General features: G+C 44.5%; 1 pseudogene; it reads left to right on the top strand.

The window, feature by feature from the left end:
• Positions 1 to 17,469: 17,469 nt before the first annotated feature.
• On the top strand, positions 17,470 to 19,710 carry LOC147117468 (syncytin-2-like; annotated as a pseudogene).
• Positions 19,711 to 19,956: the final 246 nt, after the last annotated feature.

Raw genomic sequence — 19,956 nt, 5'->3', positions numbered from 1 at the left:
CTAATGGTTGAGCGATTATAATCAGGGATGCTCAATAGGGCAGAATTAGAGGAACGCAGATATCTTGGGGGGGGGGGGGGGGGGGGGGGGGGGGCGGTTGGAGGAGATTACACATATAGAGAGGGGCGAGGCCATGGAGTGATTTGAAAATAAGGACGAGAATTTTGAAGTCGAGGCGTTGCTTAACTTGGAGCCAATGTAGGTCAGCGACCACAGGGGTGATGGCTGAATGGGACTTGGTGCAAGTTAGGATACGTCGCAGCCGAGTTTTGGATGACCTCAAGTTTACGTAGGCTAGAATGTGGGAGGCCAGCCAGGAGTGCATTGAAATAGTCAAGTCCAGAGGTAACAAAGGCATGGATGAGGGTTTCAGCAGCAGACCTTCTGAGGCAAGAGCAGAGACGGGCGATGTTAGAGGTGGAAATAGGCGGTCTTAGTTATGCCGCAGATATGTGGTCAGAAGCTCATTTCAGTGTCAAATATGATGTTAGGGAGAGGGATGGAGTCAGTGCTAGGGAACGGAGTTTGTGGCGGGGACCGAAAGCAATGGCTTTGGTCTTCCCAATATTTAATTAGAGAAAATTTCTGCTCATCCAGAACTGGTTGTTGGACAAGCAGTCTGACAATTTAGAGACCGTGGAGGGGTCAAGAGAAGTGGTGGTGAGTTAGAGCTGGATGTCGTCAGCGTACATGTGGAAACTGACGCTGTGTTTTCAGATGATGTGGCCAAGGGGCAGCATGTGGATGAGAAGTAGGAGGGGGCCAAGGATAGATCTTTGGGAGACACCAGAGGTAACGATGCGGGAGCAGGAAGAGAAGCCGTTGCAGGTGATTCTCTGGCTACGATTAGATAGATAAGAATGGAACCAGGCGAGTGCAGTCCCACCCAGCTGGACGACAGTAGAGAGACGTTTGAGAAGGATGGAGTGGTCAATCGTGTCAAAGGCTGCAGACAAGTCGAGAAGGACGAGGAGGGATAGTTTACCTTTGTCACAGTCACAAAGGATGTCATTTGTGACTTTGATGAGAGTAGTTTCGGTACTGTGGCAGAGGCAGAAACCTGATTGTGGAGGGATTCAACGTGGAATTGCAGGAAAGATGGACACGGATTTGGGAAGCGACAACACGATCAAGGACTTTGGAGAGGAAAGGGATGTTGGAGATGGGGCGGTAGTTTGCAAGGATGGAGGGATCAAGGGTTGGTTTTTTGAGGAGAGGGGTAATGATGGCAGATTTGAGGGAGAGGGAGACAGTACCCGAGAGAGAACTGTTAACAATGTTAGCTAACACGGGAGCCAGAAAAGGAAGTTGGGTGGTCAGCAGTTTGGTGGGAATCGGGTCGAGGGAGCAGGAAGTGGGTCTTATGGACAGGATGAGCGCAGAGGGGTCATGAGGGAAGATTGGAGAGAAACTGGAGAAAGGCAAGTTTTTTCTCCTAACTCAATTTCTGAAATCAGACATCAGGTTTGTGGTTCTACTCTGCAGTGTCTTCAGGGCTTAAACATAATTTTTGCGTTCCAGTGACCAAAATTGTAGTGTGCTTTGACTACAGCTGCACACTTTTGGTATCATAACCTCTTAATTATACTTTTTTTTTTACAATAAAGTTCAGGATTTCATTTTGATCTGTTGATTGCTGTTCTGCAGTGATTCGACGTATTAGGTATCAAGTCGATTAATACTCGCCAATCTATTTCAACTCGCTCCCACCCCACCTTAAGACCAGAATATGTATGTCACCTATTTTTCTGCATCTATGTCATACTTTGCACGACTGAAATTCATCTGTCACTGGTTGTCCAAATTACAAATTCCATGCAACTTGTTTTCTAACTCTTTGGGCTACATTTTCAGGTTGAACTGGCTGTGTTGCAACTAGTCATTTCGAAGTTTGGTATCATCTACAAATCTGATCAGTTTACATTGAATTACTAGGTTTATTAATCCCATGAAGCCAAGATGGTAGTTCTCACTGAAATTAGCCCCAATACATTTTAAGTGCGTTATTTTTCACTACCGCTAGTTTGAAAAAGTCAATTGAAACACATATTTTACATTTAATAAATTGTGTTTACTGTAGCATTGTGCTCCTCTAAATCATTAATGTATAACTTGGCATAAATGCCCAGTAAAAGACAAAAGAAAACATGATTCCATGACTGCTCTATAACCCATAAAAGTTTCTGTAGCGAAAATCCTAGGAACAAAGGTTAAGTTTCCAAAAGGATGGCTGCATCACATTTTTAAGAACTTTAAAAAAAAAGTTCCATCTAATAATGAAGCGTAATCTTGTCTACAAAGAAATCTATTGTTGGCTTTGTTACTAATTATACATCCGAATGTTCTGACTGTTGTCAAGGCTGGATTTCAGTACTGCTGACTGCTTCGAGGCAGATTACTAATCAGAAGCACAACATAAAGTGATACCATAAATAGGGTGTATGTTTTTCCGGGCCTGCAGAGTTTACATAATCAGGAAGACCCCACAAAATTGATTTAATACACTGCTATAAAATTAGCAGAAAGTCTGCTAAACTCATCAATGACTCTTGTGGAGTACATATCTATAATGGCAACATGAGCACTCATGGCAATGCAAATCTATAAGCATTGTATAATGCATTACAGTACCCAGGTTTCCCTCGTGATTGTAGGTGGCAAGATTTAAGCTATATTATTGAATTACATTTCTTTTCTGGCTGTTTAAAGACCATGAAATTCAACCAAAAATTAAATGATGATCTCAGACTTGCATTTCATCAGCACAATGCCACAATAAAATTTTTGAAACTTGGCAACAATGTTAGTTGCATAATTTTTCTGTTAAAATGCAGTAAAAAGGTGAAAATTATAAATGTCCAAAATCAAAACATTAAGATCTGTTAGCATTTGTACTTTCAGATATATCCTAATTAACGTCAACATTAATTTAAACTATATATGCTGCCTGGAAGGTTCCTTGGTTGTCACCTAAGCAGCCACAAAGACTCAATGTTTAGGCACCACCACGATGTGTCACCATCATGGCCAAGCACCAAATATCCATGCATTACTTTTGATAATTCTTTGCCCAGTGAACGTGTTAGGCATTAAATATAATTTGTAATGGCAAAGGAGGTCAGACTTGTCCTGCAATTAGATTGTTCTGTTACAAGTCTGCCAAATGGTTTGCGCAAATCAGTGTTGGTGTAATTTAGATTTGTCTCACTTCAGTAGTAAGTTTTATGATGCTGCTAATTCCAACAAAAGACAGTATAAACTGGCAGCAGACTCAGAACTATCCTCCAGCACCTTAAGTAAGACCCTCATCTACCATTAAAAATGTTTGCACAAGTATACTTCATGTTGCAATCATGACTATTAAACAGATCAGCTCAACTCAATCCACCCATATAAATTAAATTACTGAACCCTGATTACAGGCTACAAGAGGTATAACCAGATGGTGTCACAAGGCACTGTAACCAAGACAGATGTTTCAAATTTATCCCTGTAGTTGCTTGCAGAACAGAAAGATTCAGATGCTAAACAACCTAAATATCCTGTAATCAAATACATGCTCCAGGTTCTCTCATACTACATCTCTGCACTAAGATAGTCACATCAGGGCCATTGTTCCCAGAACTGCCATAGGAACAAATTGTTGCAGAATGAAAAGAGAACATTTATGTAGCACCATTCACAGCCTCAAGACGTCACAAAGCACTTCACAGCCAAGAAACTACTTTTGATGTGTAATCACTGATATTAGGTAGGCAAAAATAGCAGCCAATTTGCAAACAGTAAATTTCCACAAATAACAATGCGATAAATAAATTGATAATCCATCTTTGGTGATACTGGTTGAGCAACAAATGATGCTCAGACCTCCTGTGTAACTTGCTACCACAATTTTTGGCATTTTTCTCAGTAATCGGTTCATCCATACCAGACAGCATTTTTTTTTTGTATTCATGGCCTGCAGTTAATGGCCAGAAATGAAAGCTATCATCACAGCGTTTTAAAAAGTTGTTTTGTGCTTCTCTCGATAGTGTTGTAATTCATATTGTAACATAATGGAAGGAATTCCAACAGCACTGGCAACCAAAACAAATTGCCCATCCGCCGCAAATTGTGGAGGGTGAAAACTCCTCCATTTCCTGTTAGAAAACTTACAGGCAATATTTGCATTTCAAAGAATCATCTATGGCTCCATATATGCAGTCTCGGGGCGTAGGGGGTATTCATTGCGAGGTTTACGCAGGGGAGAGTTATAGTTCAGGACAGAGTTTATGCGTGAAACAAAATTCAACTATTCCCCACCGCCCCCCTGCATTTCACTCCCTTTGAACACCGACAACTTTTATGCATTAAAATGTGTGCGCGGAGTCTCGCTCGCTGCCTTTGTTTCGATGACAGCTGCGACTTGGGAAGACGAGCTGCCTCGCATCTCAGACTGTGGGTGTGTCTCACTAAAAGGGAGCCAGATATACTTCACTCACCCACCCAGGAAGCCTGGTCTTTCCGCTCCTCAGCACAAGTTAATTATAATTTAGCAGTTTACATTACTTGGTCATCTGCAACCATCCGGGGGCCGACACTAAAGCACCGAGAATAAACAACTCCCGTCCTGCCAACTCACAGGAACAGCAACCCAATCCACCGGATTCATACACAGCCCGCGCCCCGAGGATCAGACCGCCCGCCCCGAACTCCACTGCCCGCCGCCTGGTCCGAGCACAAGCCTGAACTCAGACACAGCCCCTCGCGCTCGCCGTGTGCCCCGGGCCGTTCCCTACTCACTAACCGCCGCCCGCCCGACACCCCGCGCACCTTCCCCGTCTTTCAGTGCGAGAGAGGCGCGCCCACCTCCAGCCAGCTCGCGGGCCGATCGATCGATCGGGCCAGCTCCAACCTCTGGCCCAAGTCACTCTCCTCCCACACCTGACCCGCTCCGAGCCGCCATCCCGCCCGTTTTAGGCCGATTTTCCCTTCGCTCGCTCCGCCGCTCGCTCGTGCGCGTTCTGCCAGTGTCGGAGGATTGGCGACCGACGCCATCCAACCGCAGGGCGGCTTGGAGTGGACAACCAATGGCAGGCCACCTACGTCAAAAAGGCAGGCCAATCCTGGGAAGGCGGGGAACGGGGTTTGATGACTTGCTGCTGTTGAGTGGCGATGAAGACCGTGCTATTGCAGCGGAAGAGATTAGCGCAACGGGAAGGCGCCAATGGTCAACTGAAAGTAGACTGAAGAGCAGCTAACTTAAAAAAAGACACTTTTAAATTTCGTGAAGTCGTTGCAATTACAAAAGGACCCATCAAGTCTATTTTTCCTACATAATCACAAGTAACCTCTTCCGAGGATTCCATTATTCAGAAAACAACCTTATTTCCATAAATTTGCAATTCATATCACTTTTTTCATAGAAAATCACTGCTTTCAAGGGCATAAGCTTGGTTCTATTTCTGTCTGGACCATAGAGTGACAGTGTGCCTAAATCAAATGCCACCATTACAAATACAACTCCAAGTGCTACTTCCTCAGAAGGAAGGCACCACTAATATAAACAGTCATAATAAAAATGCATGTAAAACAAGTTGAATGATGATTCAGTTCTCATTAATCAATGTCCTGTGGTGTGCTCCAGTGGCAGAAGGATTCAAGTGAACCTGTGGGCACCTCATGATTGAACTCCAAAGTCACCCAGGCATGCATTAGGGCTCCGAACAGTGCCAACCAGTTAGAGAAACCCTTCCTGTCAATCCTACGTATGCTGGGCCAATGCGTGGAGCCTGAATTTGGTAATATTGCAGTTGGATGATTCCCAGTGATTCACTGTTCACAGTGCAATTGCTGAACATCCTAGTTGGATAATTACCCTGTACTGAAGTGGAGCAGCGGTGCCCTTCAGGAATTAAGGGGTTAACAATGCAGCTTGCACACTAGACAGAGACCAGAGACAGGTCAGACATGCTGACCACAAGGTCTTGATGCTTTTGCAAGATTAGATGAAAATAGCTCAGAAGCACCAACCACAAAATATGGAACCTAGAGATAAGTAAAACCACATGGGGCATAGCAAGACAGAAATGCAGACTGTGGTTTTACTAACGGTCACAAAATTATAACAACAGGTGAGATCATAACGATCATGTGACAATAAATATAGGCGAACAGTCATGTGATGCGAGATAGGGAATTAGCCAGTCATGTGATGCGAGATAGGGAATTAGCCAATCAGCAACTGGCTTTAAGCCAATTAAAACAGTGTAACGGATTATGCACGAGGTTGCCACGACTTTTGAACGTATAAATATGTAGCGCTTACTGTATCATTTCGGAGATGTCTCCTGGTGTGCCAGTCGTGATCATCTCCCCACCGGTGTAATAAAGACCATTTGAATAACGATCTAAAACCTTGTGTCGAGTGTTGGTTTAAAATACTCCACAACAGTACAAAGGAAAACATCAATCATATGACTGACAGGTTGCAGTTACTGGACTCAGAGTGTGCAGTGATGTGGGTTCCAGTTAGGCAGTGCCCCGTTTACATTGTCTGACTCCTACCTCCCTGGAACTCCCAATTGTCCTGCCCAGAAGAGATTTCTACACATGGGTGCAACAAAGCTTTCACAGAACTCCCCACCCAGCAGTTAAAATCTACAACCCTGAAATTCCTGGGCCTGTGCAATGCAGAACCATGTAATCTGGGCAGCGGGTAGGGCCCATTGGGTCTCTACCCCTTTTCTGGCATATTCAAAATTCCACCAGAAGTGGGGGCAAGTGCTTCTTGCATTCATTCCCTTCTGTGCAGACACCACAGAAAGAGGAATGATTGGTGGGGGATTATGTCTTCTGCTGGAAATCTCACCAGTTCCACCTTGTTGACCCCAATGCTATGTATGCAGAAGCCAACCAACCAGTCAGTGAAACCCTTCCTGTCAATCCTGCATATGCTGGGCCAATGCAGGGGGCCTGAATTTGGTAATATTACAGTTGGATGATTCCCAGTGATTCACTGTTTACAGTGCTAATTGAGTATAACTCTAGACAAATCAAGTAATAGACCTTTAGTATATTTGGCAAAATGACATGCAACACACTTCAGAGTAATTCACTGTAAGTGAACTTCTTTAAAATGTTTCTAAGAGAACAAGTTCTATATACATAGAAACATAGAGATAGGAACAGGAGTAGGCCATTCGGCCCTTCGAGCCTGCTCCGCCATTCAATGAGATCATGGCTGATCTTCGTCTGAGATCATAGCTGATCTTACCAGTTCAGTACCCCGTCCCCGCCTTTTCTCCGTAACCCTTAATCCCCTTAGCCTTCAGAAATATATCCAATTCTCTCTTGAAAATATTTATTGAATTAGCCTTCACAGCCCTCTGTGGCAGGGAATTCCACAGGCTCACCACTCTTTGAGTGAAGAAATTCTTCCTCATCTCTGTTTTAAATGATTTGCCCGCTATTTTTAGACTGTGGCCCCTGGTTCTGTGCTCCCCTGCCATTGGAAACATTCTCTCTGAATTCAGCCTGTCCAGGCCTGCCATAATTTTATATGTTTCGATGAGATCCCCTCTCAATCTTCTAAACTCCAGTGAGTACAAGCCCAAACTATTCAATCTCTCCTCGTAGGTCATTCCCGCCATTCCAGGTATCAGCCTGGTGAATCGCCGCTGCACTCTTTCCATGGCAAGAACATCCTTCCGCAGATGGGGCGACCAAAACTGTACACAATACTCCAGATGCGGTCTCACCAGCACCTTGTACAGCTGTAGTAAGGTATCCCTATTCCTATACTCGAACCCCCTTGATATGAAGGCCAACATACCATTTGCCTTCTTAATCGCCTGTTGCACCTGCATGCTCTCCTTCAGTGACTGGTGCACAAGAACACCCAGGTCCCTCTGCACTTCCCCATCTCCCAATCTATTGCCATTTAGATAATAATCCACCCTCCTGTTTTTACCCCCAAAGTGGATAACCTCGCATTTATCCACATTATAGTGCATCTGCCACGTATCCGCCCATTCCCCCAACCTGTCCAAATCGCACTGTAGCCTCCTGACATCCTCATCAGAGCCCACCCCTCCTCCTAGTTTAGTGTCGTCAGCGAATTTGGAAATATTGCATCCAATTCCCTGATCCAGATCATTTATATATATTGTGAACAGCTGGGGTCCCAGGACAGATCCTTGCGGCACCCCGCTGGTCACTGCCTGCCACTCCGAAAACGAGCCATTTATTCCAACTCTCTGTTTTCTATCCGCCAGCCAGCTCTCTATCCACGTTAATACTTTGCCCCCAATCCCATGAGCCTTAATTTTGCATGATAATCTTTTGTGTGGAACCTTATCGAAGGCTTTCTGGAAGTCAAGGTACACCACATCCACTGGCTCTCCCCCATCTATTTTACCAGTTACTTCCTCAAAAAATTCCAGCAGATTAGTCAAACACGATTTACCCTTTGTAAATCCATGTTGACTCTGTCCGATCCTTTCCCCATTTGTCAAGTGCTCCGCTATTTTATCCTTAATAATGGACTCTAGCATTTTGCCCACAACCGATGTAAGGCTTACTGGTCTATAATTCCCTGCTTTCTCTCTACCCCCCTTTTTAAATATTGGGGTAACATTAGCTACCCTCCAATCCACGGGTACTGTTCCTGAGTCAATGGAGTTCCGGAAGATGATCCTTAGAGCATCTGCTATCTCCAGGGCCACCTCCTTAAGTACCCTAGGATGTAGTTTATCAGGCCCCGGGGATTTGTCGGCCTTCAGTCCCCTCAACTTACCCAACACCATATCCCTAGAGATAATAATTTCTGTCAGCTCCTCCCTCTCATTAGTCCCTATGTTTGTCGATATTCCTGGGAGGTTATTTGTGTCCTCCTTTGTGAATACAGAACCAAAGTATGAGTTTAATTGGTCTGCCATTTCCTTATTCTCCATTATATATTCTCCCGAATCGGACTGCAAGGGACCGACTTGGGATTTTACCAGTCTTTTCCTCCTGATATACCGATAAAAGCTTTTGCAGTCTGTCTTTATGTTTGCTGCAAGTTTACTTTCGTATTCTATTTTCCCCTTCCTGATTAATCCCTTTGTCCTCTTTTGCTGTATCCTGTACTGCCCCCAATCTTCCGGTCTGGTGCTTTTTTTTGCCAGTTGATATGCCCTTTTTTTTGATTTTATGCTGTCCCTAATTTCCCTCGTTATCCACGGTTGAGTCACCTTTTTAGGTTTATTTTTATGCCAAACCGGTATAAACATGTTCTGGAATTCTTCCATTCTATCTTTGAATGCTTGCCATTGTCTATCCACTGTCAATCCCCCCAGAAACACCACCCAATCAATCTTACCCAATTCCCGTCTCATACCCTCGTAATTCCCTTTATTTAAGTTCTGGACCTTAGTCTCTGATTCAATTTCCTCACTCTCCATCTCGACTGAGAGCTCGATCATATTATGATCGCTCTGACCCAAGGGGCCTCGTACAAGAAGATTGCTGATAAGTCCCTTCTCATTGCACAATACCCAGTCTAAAACGGCCTGATCTCGAGTCGGCTCCTCGACATATTGGTCCAGATAACCGTCCCGAAAACATTCCAGGAATTCCTCCTCCTCAGAATTTTTACTAATTTGGGTAGTCCAATCAATATGTAAATTAAAGTCACCCATGATGACAGCTGTGCTCTTATCGCACGCTTCTCTAATTTCCCTTTTTATGCCTTCCCTCACCTCCATATTACTATTTGGAGGCCTATATATCACACCCACTAACGTTTTCCTCCCCTTGCTATTTCTCATTTCTACCCATACAGATTCCGTTTCATCCGAGTTAATATCCTTCCTTTCCATTGCATTAATCCCCTCCTTTACCAGCAATGCTACCCCACCTCCCCTACCTTTTTGCCGATCCTTCCTAAATATTGTATATCCCTGGATGTTAAGTTCCCAGCCTTGCCCACCCTGCAGCCACGTTTCTGTAATCCCAATCAAATCATACTTGTTTACCTCTATTTCCACAACTAATTCATCCACCTTGTTCCTAATGCTTCTAGCATTAAGATACAAAGCCTTCAGGCTTGCTTTTTTCACACTCTCATTATGAATTAGTTTGGCCCTTTGTGTTTCTCTCCTTTGCTTATTGCTTCTCACCTTTCTACCATCTATTTCTAACTTCATATGACTTCCCTCTTTTCCACTACCTAGGTTCCCATCCCCCTGCCAAATTAGTTTAAATCCTCCCGAACCGCCCTAGAAAATATTACCCCGAGGACATCGGCTCCCTCACAGTTCAGGTGTAGACCGTCCCCTTGGTACAGGTCACTCCTCCCCAAGAACTGGTTCCAATGCCTCAAGAATTTAAATCCCTCTCCCTTGCACCACTGCTCAAGCCACATATTTAGCTTATCTATCTTACTCTCTCTAAACTTATTAGCTCGTGGCACTGGTAGCAATCCAGAGATTACTACCTTTGAGGTCCTACTTTTCAATTTAGCTCCTAACTCCCTAAATTCAGCTTGTAGGACCTCCTCCCTCTTTTTACCTACATCGTTGGTACCTACATGTACCACGACAACTGGCTGATCCCCCTCCCCCTTCAGAATGCTCTGCACCCGCTCCGAGACATCCTTGACCCTTGCACCAGGGAGGCAACATACCATCTTGGAGTCTCGGTCTCGGCCACAGAAACTCCTATCTATCCCCCTTACAATTGAATCCCCTATCACTATAGCCCTATCCCTCTTTTTCCCGCCCTTCTGTGCAGCAGAGCCAGTCATGGTGCCCTGAACCTGGCTGCTGGTGCCTTCCCCTGATAAGTCATCTCCCCCAACAGTACCCAAAACGGTAAACCTGTTTTGGAGGGAGATGACCGCAGGTGACTCCTGCACGACCTTCCTGCCTTTACCCTGCCTTTTGGTCACCCATTTACTGTCTGAGCTAGCCTTTACCTGCGGTGTGACCAACTCACTGAATGTGCTATCCACAACATCCTCAGCATCGCGTATGCTCCAGAGTGAGTCCATTCGCAGCTCCAGCGCCGCCATGCGGTCTGCTAGGAGCTGCAGCTGGACACACTTCCTGCACACATAGTTGTCAGGGACAGTGTCCCTGATTTCCCACATGGCACAGGAGAAGCATGACACGGGTCCGAGCTGCCCTTCCATGACTTAACCCTTACAATACCCTTTTATTTACTACGATTTAGCTTAATTATTGAATTCTACTTAGAATAAGTTTGTGAAAGTACTCACCAACCAGTCACCTACCTGTTTTCTGGTGTTGTATTTTCACTGCCGCCTCTTGTCCTGGAACCTTTTCCACCTAGGTTAGGCTCCTGAAATAAAATAAATTGAACCTACCTTTTCAACTTCCCCTAACCCCTAAAAGGTTAGAGGAGGTGGAAGGGTGGGAGACACTACACTGTAGTGTTTCGGGTTTAGCAACAGCTCCACCTATATAAGAGTTACTGGCCTCCTGCTCTCCCGACTGCCCCAGCAGTTACTGGCCTCCTGCTCTCCCGACTGCCCCAGCTGTGGTCTCGGGCCACGCCTCTCTCCGGTTTTTATACCGGGCTCCGACTCACTGCTCCCGACTGGTCTCGGGCCTCGCTGGTCGCCGGGTTTTCTCCCGAGCTCCTCCTCGCTGCTCCCGCTGGTCCCGACTCCGCCTCCACCCGCTGCCGATGCCGCACTGGGGCCTACCTGAGCCTCTGGGGCCTCTTGTAGTCGCTCTGCCGCTCAGCTCCGCCTCCACCCGCTGCCGATGCCGCACTGGGGCCTACCTGAGCCTCTGGGGCCTCTTGTAGTCGCTCTGCCGCTCAGCTCCGCCTCCACCCGCTGCCGATGCCGCACTGGGGCCTACCTGAGCCTCTGGGGCCTCTTGTAGTCGCTCTGCCGCTCAGCTCCGCCTCCACCCGCTGCCGATGCCGCACTGGGAAGTCTTTCATGTGCCTATGTGACCTTGGGGTACCTGTGTGTGGTATCTGCAAATTAACTGGAAGTGATGAAGGGTGCATAATACTGCTTAGTTCACATTTAACTTACTGACTTTTTGTTAAACACAAATAGTTTGGATAGACTGCCTCTTTCCTTAAGGTGTTGTCTTTAAAATAGATGGCACTTGTTGAACATCCTAGTGGGATAATTACCCTGTACAAAGGAAAACATTAATCATATGATTTGCAGGCTGCAGTTACTGGACTCAGAGTGTGCAGTGATGTGGGTTCCAGTTAGGCAGTGCCCTGTTTACATTGTCTGACTCCTACCTGCCTGGAACTCCCAATTGTCCTGCCCAGAAGAGATTTCTGCACATGGGTGTGACAAAGCTTTCACAGAGCTCCCCTCCCAGCAGTTAAAATCTACAACCCTGAAATTCCTGGGCCTTTGCAATGCAGGACCATGTAATCTGGGCAGCGGGGAGGGCCCATTGGGTCTCTACCCTTTTCTGGCACATTCAAATTTCCACCAGAAGTGGGGGCAAGTGCTTCTTTTATCCGTTCCCTTCGGTGCAGACATCGCAGAAAGAGGAATGATTGGTGGGATGATGTCATCTGCTGGAAATCTCACCAGTTCCACCTTGTTGACCCTAATGCTATGTATGCAGAAGCAGGAGTACTGGATTGCTGGGACCTTATTCTGGTTTGAAGTGGGCCCCAGTAAAATTTAAAAGGCCAAAGCAGAAAAATTTAAATCTGTGCCTTCCAGCACTTTCGTGCCACAGCAAAACAACTCCTCAAAGTAGTACCAAAAATGTTGTGGGCATCGTACAAATGTCTCTGACCTATTTTGGATGGAGACCGGATGTATCCGTGTGCGGAAGAAAATTCACCCAACCTTAGATGTGCCTCCAGGAATATGTTCTGAAAGCATAGAATCACTGCTTTCAAAAGCACTCACGTTAATGTCAGCCGTTCCAACACGTGAGACATTGCATTATCCGGGGGGCGGGGCGGGGATCTCGTCATTTCTCTCTGGAGGCTTGGACTCTGACTCCTGCTTTACAGTGTAGTTTAACATTGGCATAAAACAGAAATCACATTGCAGCAACACTAAACTTGCAGTATATATAGGCCCACTGAGCTGAGATCAAATAAAACAAGGTATTACTGGTAACATCATTCTTAGTAACATTAAAATTTACTGGTTGGGTATACACTAATAACATAAGGAAAAGCAAGATTTGTCATAGACTAGTCAATTTCCTATAGTTGCTCATGGACAAGAGTTAATAAAACAAATATTTCTCTCTTACTGTGACTGTTTCCCTGATTGTGTCTCACCATCCAATTCTTTCCGTCTCCTCTGCCTTTTTGCTTATCCTCACTCACACACTTTTTCACCTTCCTTCTGTAAGAAATATCGAAAGATGTTCCCATTTAAACAAAAATCTATGACCTTGCTGTGATTAGTTAGAGTTGCTATGGCAATGTTTGTGAGCATCGCTGTGAGAGCTTTATTTAGAAAATGTGCACACATAACCACAAAAGCAACATTAACTGATCTTTGTTTTTTCACTCAACGACTCACAATGAGGAGTTTGCTGTTTCTCTGCTTTTCTGTGGGAAAGAAATATTGTGAGACATAGTCTAGTGAGATAATGGCAGTTCAGGCAACTTATCTCCCTCATCCCTAATCACTTGTTGGGTACTGCGGGTTATCTAGAGGCTAATCATTTCTAATTTTTCTGATTGTGCTTTCAATTTGCCAATTAATATAAAAATATTTAAAGTATTTCAAATGAACATTAACAATAATCACAATCTGTCTCTTCCTTTCACTGAACTCCTCCTCAGCTTGTGTATCCAGGATACCACACACCTGATGTAATATGTTATCATGTCATAATGGAAGAAAGGTAACTCTTGAGCAATTAAATCTAATACTATAGCTTTTACAGATCTAGAATCTGATCAGAAACAGGGATTTTTGTAGACTGAGAGAATGATCCATTTTTAAAATTAGTTTTATATAAATTTTGCAACTCGTGGCTCGATGACTGATCTACGAGATGTGTAGGGACAAAAGGCACCATGTAATTCTTTAATTAATTTGGAAAAATGCCTTTTTATCTCCACACAATTGAAATTTTATATTTAATTTGGTGGGGCCTTTGTCCTAATAAGAAGCCTCAGGCATAAACCATGGCTTTATAAAAAAAAGGATCATTTATTACTGAAGGGTGGGATTTGAGCCAGTTGAATGTTGCAGTCAAACGACACAGCATGACAACCTAGTTTCGGTTGAAACTAGTTGAAACCACAAATGGAACAGATGGTCAGAAACTGAACTACAAAAGTGATTAAACATGTGGAGATATAAGAAGCTGCAATAACAAGGTTAACATTTGCAGAACAATCAGGTTACGAAGTAACAACTGTCACGCGGATGTATGTAAGGTATATTTGATTAACCTTTGAGCCATGTCCAATCACGAGTCACTGACTCAGATCGGCCGAAGCCACGATGAAGCAAGAATGGACCCTGCGATCCAGATAACTGGACAAACTTAGATAAAAGACAGAACTGAAAGAAGGGGCTTAGCTAACGATGTAAAGTTATAATTAGGTTGTTTTTGAAGGAATATAATTGGGCCGGATTGGCCAAGGAATAAGTAATGTAATAACGGCTATCGGTGTGCTGTCTTGTACTGTATATAAGCTTGTGAATTTTGTTGATCGGGGAGAAGGTGCTCGCACAGACCGCAGGGTCTGAGACGCTTCTCCCAGAGCTCTGTTTTCAATAAACTGCACCTTTTACTTTACCACAGATTAGATGTGAATTTATTTTCACCCAACAAATTGGCGCTGCGAGCAGGGTACTGCAGAGCTGGGAGACCGCCTGCACCAGTGGGCGGGGTGAGTAGTCAGATCTTTGACCGTCCAGAAATTGGATCACTCGGAAGGGCGGTGTGACAGCGACGCAGTGTCGAAAGAATCTAAGATCCGTGACGGGTGAGAGATGCAGTTTAAATAGTGGTTAAGTTGATTGAAACCTGATGTGTTATTTCGGAATGTAAATGTCTCGAAGACCCATACTGAGCCGGAATTAAGAGGGCGACTGGGCCCCACGTGAAGGCCAGAGTTCGTTGGGAATCCGAGACAGACTAAAAGTCTCTCTGCTGCGTTGCGTTGCGGGATCTGTTGTATTGCATTACGCGACATATTGTATTAATGTATTAATGGCTGCAAGTGAAATAATCACCTCTGACAGCGAGATAGTTACAAGTCAGGACCGCCATCACTAGTGGTGGACGATAGGTAGACCTCTGAGAATGAGTTATTAGGGGGGACCGGGACGCGGTAAACTAGTAACAAGAATTAATACATTATGGTGGAAGGCAGAGGCCCAGACTGGGGTCCGCCAGGATCGATGAGTCGGCTCTATGCTGACGACCAAAAGGGTTTGATCAATAAAATGAAGAAAGATGGGTGGGATCCACTAGAAAAACCAATAACACAACGGGAGTGGTGGGAAAAGCAGAAACAAAAGAAAACTAAGAAAGCAGGAGTAATTTTAATACATCAGTAAGTAATGTTAACAAAAAGGGTTAAGACACACACCAGTACGATAGAAGAACAAGAAATGAGAATAGCAGAATTAGAAACTTTAGTAGAAACGATGGAATTGACAGGCAAGGGAAAAAGAGACGAATGGGATAAAGAAAAACCCCCGCCGTACGCCTCGGCTCCACCTGGAGACGAAAGTGATATTCCGGTAGTGCCGATGGCACCCGTAATATGACACCCAGTGCCAGCTCAAAATCGATATCAGGTTTCTCACCTCTTGAAAAACAAGCCATTCTTAAAGATTTAGGAACCCTTAAACCCCATAGTCAGAACTCAGAGTTCTGGAGGAATTTAGAGGAAATGTGGGAAATCCATGATTTACACCCTCGAGACATCCACCAGTTAGTTAGGGCGAAATGCCCAGCCGACAAATGGAGAAATGTAAACCCCACTGCAGGCATGCAAGATGGAGCGTGGGCGGATGCAGTACCTGCGAGTGCCGCACTGGCGGCACAACGGGCAGCATACGGGCCCTTTAAGATCGCATTAGAAACGGCACTTGGGGCCCCTACTATAAACTGGGGAAAAATCCAATCAGTAAAGCAAAGAAAGGGAGAATCTAGTAGTGATTATGGAGAACGATTGTTTGACACCTATTGCGAATCGTCAGGGCAAGCAAACCCACAACGAACAGACCAGCCCTTCATCCAGATGTTTAAGGATGGACTCTCATTGGCACACCAAGCCATCCTAAAAATGGGGGTAGTAGCCACCCCTACGTATGATCTCGCAGTTCAATGGGCATGTCAGATAGATGCAAAGGAATCTGAACACACCGAAAAGGGAGGTGTAAAAATTAAACAGGAGGCTCGGATAACCGAGTCTATGTAGCAGCATTATTAGGGGGCCAACCGTGTGAAACGTTAGTTGACACAGGAGCATCAGCATCCTTGACTGATTTGCCCCTTTCGACAACCAAGGAGTATATATATATAGTAGGATTAGGGGGTATAAAAATTAAGGCTTATAAAAGTGAAGTACAAGTTTTAGAGATAACAGGAAAACTCCTCCCCGCCCAATTTTATGTGTGTCCAAATAACGAAGGTACCATATTAGGAATAGACTTGCTAAAAGAATTTAATATATTGGTGGACTCCGCGCAAAGTAAAATTGTTTGGTCCAAAGGAGATGGGTCCAAGGTCAGTATAGATAAACCATGCACCAATTTGGCTAGGGTAGGGAGTGCAGCATCTTTGAGCAGGGATTGGGAACTAGAACGAAAACCATACAGGACCATATGCAAAATTATGAAAGGGGTTTGGGCTAAGACAAAACAGGACACCGGACGGGTAAAAACGGAGCCAATCATGGTTCCAGGTCCGGAACACAAGCCCCATAAGCAATACCCTATTAAACCAGAAGCACGGGAAGCGGTACAAGAAATAGTGCGTGATCTGGAAGAAAGGGGCATAATTAGGATTACCGAAAGCACGACCAACTCGCCCGTATGGCCAGTCACCAAACCGGATAAATCATTCCGACTGACTATTGATTATACTGAATTAAACAAGGTAACGCCCAAATTGCACCCAATAGTGGCCAGCCCATCCACAATCTTAAATGCCTTGAACTCGGAGCACAAGATTTTTACAGTTTTGGACATAGCTAATGGATTCTGGTCTTTACCTTTAGACCAGGAATCCCAGAATAAGTTTGCCTTTACGGTCGGGGAAAGACAGTATACATGGACTAGGCTACCTCAGGGGTTCCATAACAGCCCGGCGGTATTCCACCGGGTAATGAGTTCACTGTTAGAAACAGTGAACCTCAACCCGTATCGCAGCACTGTGTTGCAATACGTGGATGACCTGTTAATCGCCTCGGAAGATGAGCATGGACATGCAGCTGCTTTAACTGAAGTCCTTATTAGTGGAGCTACTTGTGCATATATATAGATATAAAGGGGATGGGGCGGTGGAAACACTGGACTCAACTGAAGGTCTACAAGGACTAAAATGCATATTTGTATATTTAACAGGTGATACCTGCAATCAATCTCAATAACCCTTTGGAAAATTGTTAATACGTCTTTAAAATGTATTTGACTATAGTATTGTTTTGTGGAATATGTGTGGCGTTGACCGGAGTGACATGCCACCCGGCACGGGAAAAGCGAGAGTTACATGTTAATACGTTTTTGTATATGAGTTATGTGTATGTAAGGGACAAGGGAGAAAGTGCGTGTTGGGTATGTAGCCATATCCCAATCCACTCCAACGGGGGAATCCCTCTTAGACCAATACCATTGAACGTAATTCAAATGGCAGAATGGTTAGTTAGTAGAAACAATACAAGCAGTAGTGCTAATGGTAACAACACCCAGAGCAGAAAACGGGAGGAACAAAGAGTACAGTTCAGGAGTGCAGGATATCCCTTAAACATGTTTGAAGGATGGTACAAACCAGTGTATAATATAAGCAAAAAGCCACCGTACCTTATCCTCGCAAACACAACTGGGGTAGGAAGACCCGTTGGGGCGATATGTTGGATAAGGAATGTAAGCAGAGGGGAATCTGGAAGCAGGAAACAGTAGTTGTAAACATAATTGGACAACACTCGAACAAGGTTCACCCTTAGAAGTTTGGTGGTTTAACACAACTGGTTTAACAAACCTCACTAGTGGGGGGAAATGGAACGGAATCACAGGGAGTGACGGCGAGTCCGGCTTTTCCAAAGTCGCAACGAATATGAACCTAACTGCCCATAACGGGACCTATTTTATTTGTGGGCATAAGGCATACCCATGGCTTCCACGAAATTGGACCGGGTCCTGCTATTTGGGATATGTGGTGCCATACATCCATCACTTGCCCTCCCTAGCAGATCATCACCATTATCGATCCAAAAGGGCAATTACAGAAACAGAGCGGTTCTTCGCTATTTTATTCCCCGGGTATGGGACGGCTAGGGCAATAAAGGAAATTCGACTCATAGCATCGGTATTAGAGAAAGTAGCTAATGACACAGCTGAAGCCCTGTCTGAAATAAGTGCAGAAATGGTGGCTATGAGAACAATAGCTCTCCAGAATAGGATGGCCCTTGATTATCTCCTAGCTAAAGAAGGTGGCACATGCGCAATGATCGGCGCTGAGTGCTGCACCTACATACCAGATAGCTCAGAGAATATAACCAATTTGGCCGAACATATACAAAAGGAAGTAAAGAAATTACACCAAACCTCAGGGGAAGGTTGGTTGGACTGGCTCTTCGGAGGATCATGGGGATCGTATTTGATACCTGGATTTATAATTGTTGTTGTAGTGATGACAATATGTTGTGTTATGATAACAATTTTGAAAGTATGTTGTAAATTGGCACTCGCCGGCATTCCAGTAGCATCTGGAGATGCGATAAAACCCCTGCTATCAACGACAGACGAACTACAAGCAACAAAAGACGACGAGTCTCACATGTAAAGAGTCACATGATGATCAACGAAGGATGAGCTCAGGACAATTGAGCCCAACCCTCAATACAGGGTGACTAGCCGGTGGATGGCAAGAAACGGCATTGGAAGTTGGTATCCCGGGGCAAAATCTAAATTTGTACCGGGACCAACAGGAGGGATTGAAGGGTTGGAATTTGAGCCAGTTGAATGTTGCAGTCAAACGACACAGCATGACAACCTAGTTTCGGTTGAAACCACAAATGGAACAGATGGTCAGAAACTGAACTACAAAAGTGATTAAGCATGTGGAGAGATGAGAAGCTGCAATAACAAGGTTAACATTTGCAGAACAATCAGGTTACGAAGTAACAACTGTCACGCGGATGTATGTAAGGTATATTTGATTAACCTTTGAGCCATGTCCAATCACGAGTCACTGACTCAGATCGGCCGAAGCCACGATGAAGCAAGAATGGACCCTGCAATCCAGATAACTGGATAAAAGACAGAACTGAAAGAAGGGGCTTAGCTAACGATGTAAAGTTATAATTAGGTTGTTTTTGAAGGAATATAATTGGGCCGGATTGGCCAAGGAATAAGTAATGTAATAATGGCTATCGGTGTGCTGTCTTGTACTGTATATAAGCTTGTGAATTTTGTTGATCGGGGAGAAGGTGCTCGCACAGACCGCAGGGTCCGAGACGCTTCTCCCAGAGCTCTGTTTTCAATAAACTGCACCTTTTACTTTACCACAGATTAGATGTGAATTTATTTTCACCCAACAATTACATACCAGGAAAATACAGATCTAGAAACAAACAGTATCTACAGTCTATACATAATTGGGGGCCAAGGCGGTGCAAGGTATTTAGAATTGCTGCTTCAACAAAAAATAAAATCTTCTGACTCCAAAATGCATACCCTTATTAGAGAAAAAGGTCTATACTATACCAACCTCTTAAAAAAAAATGTTTAAGTATACTTGGGGTTGGATCAGGCTTTGAGGTCTGTTG

The sequence above is a fragment of the Somniosus microcephalus genome, chromosome 5 (assembly GCF_052327205.1).
Source record: "Somniosus microcephalus isolate GS21.2 chromosome 5, FLI_Smic_1.0, whole genome shotgun sequence".
NCBI classification, from domain to species: Eukaryota; Metazoa; Chordata; class Chondrichthyes; order Squaliformes; family Somniosidae; genus Somniosus; species Somniosus microcephalus.
This window is presented reverse-complemented; position numbering and strand designations above follow the sequence as displayed.